General features: G+C 39.3%; 1 long non-coding RNA gene across 1 annotated transcript; it reads left to right on the forward strand.

Moving 5' to 3' along the window:
* LOC109837098 lies at positions 637-8,010 on the forward strand. Its single transcript, XR_002246183.1, has 3 exons — positions 637-995; positions 5,990-6,077; positions 7,913-8,010. It is a non-coding gene; the product is annotated as an uncharacterized LOC109837098 (long non-coding RNA).

Consider the following 12,714-nt stretch of genomic DNA (forward strand, 5'->3'; position numbering starts at 1 on the left):
GAGAGGAATTAGAGTTAAGAATTGAGAAGAGGAGATGTACTTTATTCAACTTGTCATTTGATCTGTACAAGTTCCCTTTTTATACAACTTCTCCTTGAGAACTCAGCATGTGCACGTGCACATACAGTGTCTGTGCAAAACTGAATTAACAGACTAACGGTTAACGTAACAAACTAACAACTAATGAGTTCATTTATTACACGCAAGCCCTGAACTATACAATTATTGTTCTATAGCCTTGGTTATTTGCATATCAGTCCAAGTCTTTGCGTATTAATCCATGTCTGTCTAAATCTTCAGCTTCAGCTTCTGCCTTTGCAGTCCCATCTTCAGCTCAGATGGCTAATGCCTGAGCTTCCCAACCTTCCTCTGGCTTCTCTATTAAGTGGTTAATTTCCTGCTGAATTCTAGCACCTGACACCGCGACCTCTCTTCTTCCTTCTTCTTATGGCGGGCGCGAAGGAGAGCCCTTCATCTCCACTCCGATTGTCGTGCTTAGGCTCTTCTCAGCACTGATGACAGCAGTCCCGACCCATCGAGGTCCCTTTCTCCTCTAAAACCCTAGTTCTGATAATGAGTATAAGGCCATCTGAAATTCAATTCTGCAGTTCGTGCATCATTTGGGACGTCGGCCGTCGCCATTAAATTCTTACGATTGTTTCATCAGCAATAGTATTGAGCAGAATTTGCTTTACCGCAGATTCTTTGTGGGTCTGATCGATTGAAAAGAAACAAACTTTACTGAATTTTTTTGATTCACGGTTGCAATTGTTTGTAGATGATGGGAGACATAACATAGAGGAATAATGAAATATATGCAGTAGCAAATACAGATAGATACGCTACCAAGTACCAGTTACAGGAGGCATGGACCAAATATATCCTCTGGCCACCAAAGAGGTTAGTCGAAGTAGAGAGCAAGATACCTGCTGAAAGGGTTTCCTGCCTCTGCTACTTTCTTTCAATTCAAGCGTCTACCTAAATTCAGTCGTTTGGTAAACCTACTACTGTATTTCCTTTCTTCATTAGCGCGATGTTCTTTCTTTATTGTGCATTGCTTAGCTATTGAGTATTTTTCTGATGTGAACGTATTCGATCTGCCTCCTTTGAAACTTCTATGGAGTCAGTGATGAGGCTAGAGAAACTGCTTATAAATAAAGTGAGCAATGATGTTTTGCGCAGCGAAAATTTCGGCAGAGTTTCTGGTGCACAATAAGAGAGAAAGATCCCAATAAGAATTCCTGTCTCACCAAGGAAACAAGAATCTGAAGCGAATATCTCAACAAAGTGAGATATCGGCTCTTCCTCTCATCAGTTCTAGGACTGACTTGTCGAGGGATCCTAAAAACTATTACAATGACCAAAAACACAAACAAATTAATTTTACGTGGTTCGGCAAATTGCCTACGTCCACGGGGCAAGGAGGGGGAGATCTACTATTAGAGAGGGGATAATACAACTAGGGTTTACAATCACTCAATCTAAACTCTCACACAATTATCTCTCTCAAAAGCATAAAAGGACTCTTTGCACGCCGCCCAAAAAGAACGCTGCCAACACTTTTGCACGAAGCCCAAAGCTCTGCACACGCACCCTTTTTGCTCCGCACACGCACCCTTTTTGCTCCTGCGATTTTTCTCCAAAAAACCAGCTCTGTCGCTGCTAATTTCAGAAGCTCCGTCTCTGTTTTCTCCCTTAATTCCTGCACTGCACAAAGCCCTAGGGAACTGCACATTGATATTTATAGGGGGAAAATCGGGTGGGCCTATCACGATCACGAGAATGTGATCTCTTCATCTCTTCACACATCTATTCGTGGCCCCCACTAGAAATCTATTCACGCGGAAATGAGCACGTTCACATCTCCTCACGAATTCTCGTGGACCCCACGAGAGCAAAAACCAAAAACCACTTAGCCTTTCATGTGCTTTCACAATTCTCCACATCGGCGAAGTTTTGTCAAAACTGAGCCGACACCAACCAAATAAATGTCTCACTTGTTGCGTCCAGGACGACGTGAAACAATTCACGACAACGGACTCAATCAACAACAAGTTGAGACCCAAATGAGAATGCAAACACTCTCTACATGTTGGTATCAACTCCCAAATCGGCTGCATCATAAATAACTGCCTACGTATCCTCTTGCCCAAGGAATCAAGCCTTCACGTAGTTCACCCAAATGGCCTCCAAAAGCCTCAATCCACTAGAAGAGTTCGCAACCCTTCTCCAATATCATCAACTCTGCGGCTGATAGCACCTCCAATGACCTCAAACACCTCCACCTGAGGCGAACCAATGGCCATATCCAAACTATGTCTGCCAGCTGTACTCGAATCAATCAGCTTATCATCTGCATCCGAATCCAAATGATCCCTAAGCTGTGTCACCTCAGCTGTAATCCCAAACAATGCAGTATGATCTGGAGTAATCTTCACCTAATGTGGAGTAGCATCACACTCCACCCGCTGCGATACCTCTAAGGTCTGTCCAAAACTCTCCACCTGCTGAGAGTCAATTAGCTCCCTCATCGAAGCCTCAACCGAAGTGACATAACCAGACCTATCTTCCAATGGAGTTTTATCTCCAATCACAGCAGTTGACAACTCTTTAATAGGATAACCCAAATATGTCGAAGCCTCAGTCCAGAAACTCTTCTGCAAACCATTGCTTGACAACAAACACCGATCCTCCTCCAGCAAGGCACGGTTCTCCAAATTTGCCACCCTATCAAGTTGCCCCAAGATTTTATTTCTAATGAAGTGTCTCGAAATACCGTGAGTTCGTCTCCAATACAGAAATAGGTCCATCTTGTACCTCTTACCAAAACCAGAATGAAGTACCTTTACCTTTTTATCTATCTTACACTTCTTCAAACTGTTAGAGACTACTAGGACTTTCTCCAATGGGGATTTGGTTGCAACCCAAACACGCCTAGAACAGCCACCAACAAAGGAAACCAAACGCCTATTACCTCCCAATGATGCCCCTTTGGAAGGCCCCTAAACATCCACGTGAACTCCTCCAGAACGGCCCTTAGCACGGTGAATAGAGGTGCCAAACTTTACCTCGGTCTTCTTGCTCACATTAACATGTTCACTGAACTTCAAACTGCAGGTCTTCGCACCCTCTTTCAATCTATACGAGGAATCAATACTGCAATGACTAAGCCCCAAATGTCGCAGTCTAGTTGAATCAATAGAAGTTGCCAGTTCTCCACCTGCCACTATACCTCCAGTCAAGTAATACAGGTTATTCCTCCTGACGCCCTTCATCACAATCCGAGAGTCTTCCACAATCTTGAGAACCATGTCCTCAATTCGAACATTCAGACCCTCTCCAACCAAAGCTCCAATTGAGATCAAGTTCTTCCTCAAAGAAGGAACATATCTCACATCATTTAACTCCCTAACAGTCCCGTCAAACATTTTTATGCGAATTTTTCCTATACCAAGGATCTGACATGCACGGTTATCAGCCATGTATACCACGCCACTATCCACCAGCTTCTCAAAACTGGAGAACCATTCCCTTCTAGGGCACACATGATATGTCACACCACTATCCAACATCCACTCGGATTCCTCCGAATAGCTACATGTAGGACTGGTAGAAAACGAATAAATAGAAGAGTCAGAAATATTACCATCCGATACGATGTTTGCTTCTGATGGTTGCTTCCTTTTTCCCTTCTGCTTATTCTTCATCCATTCTTCGAGCTTTGGGCAGTCTTTCTTCTAATGACCAGTCTCCTTGCACCAAACACACTGATCTTTTCTAATTGTAGGATGTCATACTCTAGACTGTGACTTCCAATTCTTTCGGTTTGAACCCTTCCCTCTTGCGATTAATGCCTCCGCTACTGGCTCAACTGAAGCCTCTTTATCCTTTTTTCGAAGCTGATAATTCACAAGTGCGGCGGTGACCTCATTATACGAAAGGGTTGCCTTCCCATTAATAAGAGTAAGGACGAATGTCTCATATTCCTCGTCTGGCAAGGAACTCAACAACAGCAACGCCTTATCCTCATCTTCAATTATGACATCCACATTCGTCAAATCCACAAGAAGCTTTGTGTAGGTGTTCATGTGATCTCTAATTGAGGTTCCCTTCTTCAACGAAAACGATAAAGTCTCCTCTTCAAATGCAAACGGTTCTCAACACTCTTTGTCAGATACTTGCTTTCGAGAATCTCCCAAATCTTCTTCGCAGAAGTCTCATTCATCACATCATATTTTAGATCTTGAGTCAAACAAGACCTAATCACACCACACGCCATTCGATTCATCTTCTTCCAAACATTCTCTTCAATATTATCTGGCTTGCCATCTAACTCCAAGGTATCCTCCAAATTCTGCGCGTTCAGCGCATCCAAAACCTCACATCTCCATTAGAGTGGATATTCAAACTCTGAATGGTCTTCGCGCTAGAAGCACCACCCTCGACACCCGAAGCACCTTCTTTCCCCGACATCTTTCTCAATGCACCAACGAACAAAGAATAGATCCAAAACTGAAAAGATAGGATCTTTTTATCAAAAGATCCCACATTTATCACCAAACGAAGCCCTGAACGAGCCTCCAAATTGATCTACTCCTCCAAATAGCCCAAGCGTAGCCCGAGCTCTGATACCACTTGTTGTGCGTAGCAAAAATTTTGGCAGAGTTTCTGGTGCACAATAAGAGAGAAAGATCCCAATAAGAATTCATGTCTCACCAAGGAAACAAGAATCTGAAGCGAATATCTCAACAAAGTGAGATATCGGCTCTTCCTCTCATCAGTTCTAGGACTGACTTGTCGAGGGATCCTAAAAACTATTACAATGGCCACAAACACAAATAAATTAATTTTACATGGTTCGGCAAACTGCTTACGTCCACAGGACAAGGAGGGGGAGATCTACTATTAGAGAGGGGGTAATACAACTAGGGTTTACAATCACTCAATCTAAACCCTCACACAATTATCTCTCTTAAAAGCACAAAAGGACTCTTTGCACGCCGCTCAAAAAGAACGCTGCCAACACTTTTGCATGAAGCCCAAAGCTCTGCACACGCACCCTTTTTGCTCCTGTGATTTTTCTCCAAAAAACCAGCTCTGTCGCCGCTAATTTCAGAAGCTCCGTCTCTGTTTTCTCCCTTAATTCCTGCACTGCACAAAGCCCTAGGGAACCGCACATTGATATTTATAGGGGGGAAATCGGGTGGGCCTATCACGATCACAAGAACGTGATCTCTTTATCTCTTCACACATCTATTCGTGGCCCCCACTAGAAATCTATTCATGCGGAGATGAGCACGTTCACATCTCCTCACGAATTCTCGTGGACCCCACGAGAGCAAAAACCAAAAACCACTTAGCCTTTCACGTGCCTTCACAAATGATCCTGGAGAAGAGAGAGCAACTGACCACTTTATGGGAGTAGAGTCCATCAAGATCAATAACAAGGTCGTTCTACTGAACGACATGTTTGCTAGATATATTGACAAGCGTTAGGGAAGAAGTAAAGAAACCGAGATCGAGATCATAGGAAATCACAACGAGACACAACCGCATAAATTTAACGTGATTTAGAACGAGTTCCGCCATGAGCAGCGACACTAATTAGAGAGATACACAAGAGAACCTCAGATCACAACTTCGTCTTGCCGATGATTATACTAATCTCCAGGCGGGGCCACCCCCTCTATGTATGACAGCCGGACAAAACCCTATATCCTTAAATTGAGTCGTTTTCCCATACAAAATCTCCAAAATGCACCCCTAATGAGTTCGGGTACAAAACAAATCTGAATCAGTATCAAAAGAATTTAGGAATGGTGTGGCCATTGTTTTCGTTTGTGAAAGAAATTTGCTTCTATTATTGGAATATCGTCTTAAATTCTTAGAGTCTATATTAATAAATTGATCTGTATTAATCTGTTCGATACTTTTACTCATTGAACTGTAACATTCTTTCGACTAAATTGTTCAAACTGTGGCGGTTCAGATTGAGGATTTGAAGGGTTTAAGGCAGTGGGAAAGCAGAACTTCTGGTCATCCTGAGACCTTAACACCTGGGATTGAAATCACTATTGGTAGGCATTTTGAGTAATAGAAAAAAAAATTGCAGATTTAAAAATTACCCTCTCTTTGTATGATTTATTGTGCTTGTAGTATTTATATTCTGTTTGTGGGGTTTGTTGGACTTTTAACCTTGATTAATTCAAAGAGAATAATCTCAAGAACGCGGAAGCATACCTGAATCCATCTGAATTTGTACGGATCTTAATTTTGGGTTTGAGATCTTCCAATCTGGAGGGTCTCTTGAGTTTCTCTCTTAGATGGGGGTGAACCCTTAGATTAGGGACCATAACCCCTATATATAGACTTGCAGTTTTCTAATTTAGCCTATCATTAAATTAGAATTGCAATATGATATCTGCACAATTAGCCTATGATATATTTAAATACTCATTGACCCAATTACCTGATTGATCACTTTATACGGGTCAGTTGCAAATATAGTAACACACACTGATGTAACAAATGTGCTCACAAATAGATTTAATTAGATTTAAATCCAACAATCTCTCACTTGGGCACCATATGTTTCCTTAAAGTGTGTACGACCGTATGAGCTCAAAAGTAGCTATCATTGATAATGGTATTTCCAAACAATCTCGTCCATTGAGTATATCAATATAGGATCAAAACGACATTCGTCACATTTATCGTAACTAAACCCATCAATTGTTACATATACCAATATAATCAAACGATATAGATCAATCATGGATGTACAACATAAAAAATTACATACAATTTGATCAGTACATGTCTATTTTCAACTGGTCCTACCTTAAACTTTAGTGAGGTCAACCTCAAACATAATGTGATAGAGTATATGAACTGGATACTTTATTTTGATCATACAATACAACCTAACATAAAGCATCACAAATTTTAAACTCCCGCTAAATCATGATATCCTCAAATAACACCACACCCATATGAGCAGTGTGCTCATGAAAGACCTTGGGTGATAATCATTTAGTAAGATGATTGTTATCATGGAGTTTGTTCTAATATGCTCTATGGATATCTGTCCACTCTGTACCCTTTCTTTCACAACTAGGAACTAAATGTCAATATGTTTTGACTTAGTTGAGCTTCTGTTGTTTTGGAATACATAACTGCTGATTTATTATCACAAAATAACTTTAGTGGTCTTTTAACATTTTTCAGAATGCGCAGTCTAGTGATAAAATTTTGCAGTCATATTCCCTAATTAGATGCCTCATAGTAAGCTACAAACTCGGCTGTCATAGTGGAGGAAGCTACAAGTGTATGTTTGATATTTTTTCATGATATAGCTCCTCCTGCTAACATATACATGTAGTCTGATGTAGACTTTTTGCTATCTTGACATCCAGCAAAATCAGAATCAAAGTACCCAATGACCTCCAACTGTTCTGATTTTATGTATGTGAGCGTATAATCTTTTGTTTTCTGAAGATACCTGAATCCATTTGAATTTGAGTGTATAATCTCAAGAACGCGCAAGCATACCTGAATCCATTTGAATTTGCTCTTAATATTGGGTTTGAGATTTTCCAATCTAGAGGGTCTCTCTTGAGTTTCTCTCTTAGATGGGGGTGAAGAGAATGAGAACCTTCACCCTTAGATTAGGGACCATAACCCATGTATATAGACTTACAATTTTTCTAATTTAGCCCCTCACTAAATTAGAATTGCAATTTGGTATCTGCACAATTAACCCATGACACATTTAAATATCCATTGACCCAATTACCTGATTGATCACTTTATATGGGTCGACTACAAAGATAGCAATACACACTGATATAACATATGTGCCCACAAATAGATTTAGTTAGATTTAAATCCAACGAGGTTTTCTTTGGTACAGGTCCTTTGAGTCAGGGTATTGCCTTTAAAGCGAGGCAGGAGTTATTTATGTGATGACCCACGATTCAATTGGGGTTGGAGAAGACGTGCCCGGCCACTAGGCCACTAGCCTGTCGAGCACTTAATCTGCTTTCGAGCAATGCTCAACATTTTGAGGCTCCGGCCTGCTGATGGTAATGAAACAGCAGGGGCTTATAGGATTGCAGTGCTCAACAGGATGAGACCACCTGTCACTGCAGTCTCAGGCAAAAGCTTCCTCAAGGTTTCTGTAACTTCAACTGAAGGAGTTGAAAAGGGTGGATACATCATTTCTGATAAAGGTGCATGTGCTCCTGCTGCAAAGATATTCGAAGAATTTGGATTCACAGTGGAGAATGTTGTTGCATTTGCAAATGCTCTGTATGTTTAAGAGAGATACTCAGGTTTTGGTTTGGTTCAAGTAGGAAGGAGGTTACTCCAGCTTCCTATCTTGTTTCGAACATGGCCTTCAAGTCTTGGAGGTGATCCTCCTTATGGCGACTTTTCACGACCAAGTCGTCCACGTAGCATTCGACCGTCTTTCGCAGATGATCTCGAAAGATCATACTCATGGCGCGTTGGTAGGTTGCACCGGCGTTCTTGAGCCCGAAAGGCATGACGATATAGCAATACACCCCCATGGGAGTTCTGAATGCAGTGTGTTTCTCGTCTTCGGGGTGCATTTTGATTTGCTTTCCTCAAAAAAAAAACATAAAAAAAACAAAAAACAAAAAACAAGACCCCCCTCACGCAAGGTTATGTTGCAATTGCCGTTTTGATCGAAACAATTCTGCCTTTTTTGGTGCCTCTCAATTGAAAAAGCGTGTTTGCACTCACAAATACGCACAGGAGGCCAGGAGGGATTTTCCAGTAAACGCAATTTCTAAACTACGTTGCAGTTGCTCATAACAATGCGTAAGTTGTTTTATCTTGAAATTAATTTATGCTCCTTGTCTGGATAGTGACAAGCAAGAATATCCTTTTTCTTTTATCCCCCTCTCTTTCTGGTGAAAGGGCCTGGTGAAAATAGTACTGGATTTTTATCCAAAATTATAAAGGGCTAAATACCCATATTAGTATTTTAGTTCAACCTCATTTGCCAAGAATGTATTTTAAATAAAAAAATCGGCGTTAATGTATTTTAATTGATTAAAATTACCAATTAGGTCCTTTTTCTCGTCGGCGACCACTTTTTCGGCGAGAACTCGTCACGTGTGTGACACGTGATGACTTAATCTGTATAAATACCCATATTGGTATTTTAATTCAACTCAATTTTTCAAGAAGGTATTTTAAATAAAAAATCGGCATTAAGACATTTTAATTGATTAAAATTACCAATTAGGTCTTTTTGCTTGACGCCGACCACTTTTCCGGTAAGAACTGGTCACGTGCATTTTAATTCAACCGGTTTTCTGACGTGGTAGTGGCAGGAAGAATAAGAGTCGATGCATTTTAAAATCCCCCATTTCTAAAATTGGTAAATAAATTAGCGAAAAATTCGTGGAGAAATTACCGTATAAATAGAACCTCTTTCTCTTGCATCGATCCATGGCCGCGCCGGCGGCAATCTAGTCTGCAGTGATCTTCGTCTTCTCACTCTCTTCTCTCCGAATTCCCATGGCGTTTTCTTCTAGAAGTTCCTGGAATCGGGGGTTTTGGCTGCTTCTGTTAGCGGTAAAGGTAAGATAATTGAGTTGGATCTGAGATCTGGAGTGAATGCGTGGAAGTTTGATCTTTGTTTTGAAATTTTTAGGGTTCAGGTTGGTTCGTTTTGGACTTAAATTGTGATTAAGCCACATCAGCAGCTAAAACCGAGCCACATCAGCAAACCGAGCCACATCATCAGCTAAAACACAGATTAAGTCATCACATGCCACACACGTGATGAGTTCTCACCGGAAAAGTTGTCGCCGACGAGAAAAAAGACCTAATTGGTAATTTTAATCAATTAAAATGCTTTAATGCCGATTTTTTATTTAAAATACCTTCTTGGCAAATGGGGTTGAATTATAATACCAATATGGGTATTTAGCCAATTATGAAGGTATAATTTTCCATCTGAACATACGTTTTCAGTATCAAATATCAAGACCCATTTGATAGGGTGTGTTATTGCAACATCTTGAGATTAATTTCGTTAGGAAACGAGGGCTTATCATGAATCTAATATTTAAGTTAAAACTTAGGGTTCTGAGGCTTAATGCGATATCATGCTTTAATCTTCAGATCATTAAAACGCATCCCGATTATATGTAAGTATATTGTATATATTTAGGTAAAATGTAATTTGGATTTTTTTTAGGTACCTCTATTTTATGTTTGTATTACAAATTTGAAATTATTTTGTACAAATTCAAAATTACCAAGAGACTGCTATAGCCTATAGGTTACTCTAATAAAATCTTCTATTTTTTTAGAAATTTATTATCATTTACCTTTGTAACAGCAATCTAATTCACTACAAATGAAGGTTATTTTTATGCTTTTGCTGTCATTTCTCCTTTGCTAGGCATAATAGGGTGTTTCCTAATTCTCGCAATGCCTTGGAAGTATATACAACCTAACCTAATGTATTTCAGACTATATAAAGGAGCCTAAATCTTAAAAAAAAAAATTCAAAATACGACACGCGGGTCAATTGGGAGACTATATGGAGGAGGATAAGAAAGGTATATCCCTAGATTATTAGGGCTCTCTCCTACGTCATTAGCCACATTTTGCGTCATGGGGAGGAGGTGATCATCTTTTTCTTGGTACTTATCCGGACTTATCTCTGCGATCCTTGTCTTGGGGCTTCTTAATTTATCCATATTCTTTTCCTCTCTCGTGCTGATTCTTCTAAAGCATATCAACAAGTCAACAACGTAGGTGTCGTTTGCCTCACTTTTCACACATTGCATATTATAATATCACATATATCTAATCAGACTGTCTCATGTACAGTGCTAAATGTTGACTCAATGTCACTGTGAACATGAACAAAATAGCTAAATATGTGATCTTTTAGCACATGAAGAGTCGAGGCAATTAAATGTTTAAATTTTCTCATTTTATGGTTGATTTCGGGTGCAAATATCACATCTTGAAGGGTCAATTTCTGCAGTCAATTATGTCCAAGTGCTGATTTCTCGGATTTAACCTAATATCGTATTCAACTTGGCAAATGGTTAAGGAAGTGGGGTTAAAGAGAATGATTAATGTACTTAGCCCATTTGATAATTTAAAAGACTAAATTATTAATCCGTTAAATAAGTTTTATTTTAGCTCTTATGATCAGTTTTAGTGTTTGAGAATAACAATGATTTTGACTATTTTCTTTATAATTAGAATGGTTAACTCTTAATCCTTCTAAATAGGTGTATTAGTAAACCCCTCATTTTGAGGGATTAACTCATTTTAATCCCTCTAGAGGGGTTAGCTTAACCATCTATGTTTTTTATGTTTGACAAATTATGGAGGGTTAACTCACTTTAACCCTTGTATATATTTTTTGTGTTTGACGGGTTAAGAAGGGATTAAGTCTCGTTAACCCCTCACTTAACCATTTGCCAAACGGTACCTATGTGACTTGTTCAATGAGAACTTTTATCATATAGAGATCAGAGAAAATTACATAAACTGATCAAGATGTAATCATCACTGCATGCGCAAGGTATAAACATCGTAACATAATCTCTTATTCACTGCAATATTCTCATCCTTGGCTCCATCAGGGAAATACTTGGTTTGAATAATAGGTGGTAACCTAGTCCTAGTGTGAACTGGCTGCTGTTGAAATATTTAACCATATATAGCGACAGTATCACTCTCAATCTCACCATTTTTACCTCTTCACAGTTTTACTGCTGAAACTTGGTATAACTTAATTAATTTATTATTCAAGTAAATTGGCCACATGGCTGGTCTCTTTATTTCTAGTCCTGGTTGGTATCAATAGGAACAGTTGCTCTGTGTGCGCTCTCTGCATGTGGTCCAAGTTCATTGAACAGTAATTATAGCAACATGCTGAAGATTTTTTAGATTGACACTTGATTAATTTTTCTTTCCTCATCTGTTTCTGACATTTTCTGAACAATTTTCTCGTCTTCACGGTTGCACGCTCGTCTAAAGTTTGCAAACCTCTTAAAAAAAAACCTATGTCCATAGATGAATATGAAATGATGCTGCAGCATCTCACTTTTTTATCCAGTTTATTACAATTTTGTAGTGGCTTATTGACTTATTTTATTTGTGTATGTTTGATTTAAAAACAATATGACGTTGACTATGCAAGCGACTGCTCTGAAGCCAGAGCTTGTAATTTTTCTTAAATGCGGCTGCTGCTGAAACCATTTGCTTCTTTATTCTGCTTTAGACCTCCGGCCTCTTGATTCTGGCTTACTAGTTTCGGTCTGTACCAATATTGGACTTATATTCTTCTTAACAATAAATATGCGTATTATACAATTACCTATGTTTATAGTAAGATATCGCATAATTTTATTATCTAAATATGTACCTTTTTTTATTGAGGAAGTAGGTATATTTCAGTTGTACCATTTTTACCTCTTGCACATCTAAATATCCACATTTCTTAGGAAGCGTATAGATACCCATATTTGTCACAATATGGATACGCATTTGAATTTGGACCCGATTGATTGTTTGTATCTGACGTCCAAATTCGTGATACATACAAGAAAATGCTATTTCTCCCATGCATAAAAGAAATGGTATTTTGAGACAACTACATCAGAATTCAAATTCGACTAGGATAAATAAGGGTTTAACCAACACATCATA

This window comes from Asparagus officinalis, chromosome 4 (genome assembly GCF_001876935.1).
Source record: "Asparagus officinalis chromosome 4, Aspof.V1, whole genome shotgun sequence".
Lineage (NCBI taxonomy): Eukaryota > Viridiplantae > Streptophyta > Magnoliopsida > Asparagales > Asparagaceae > Asparagus > Asparagus officinalis.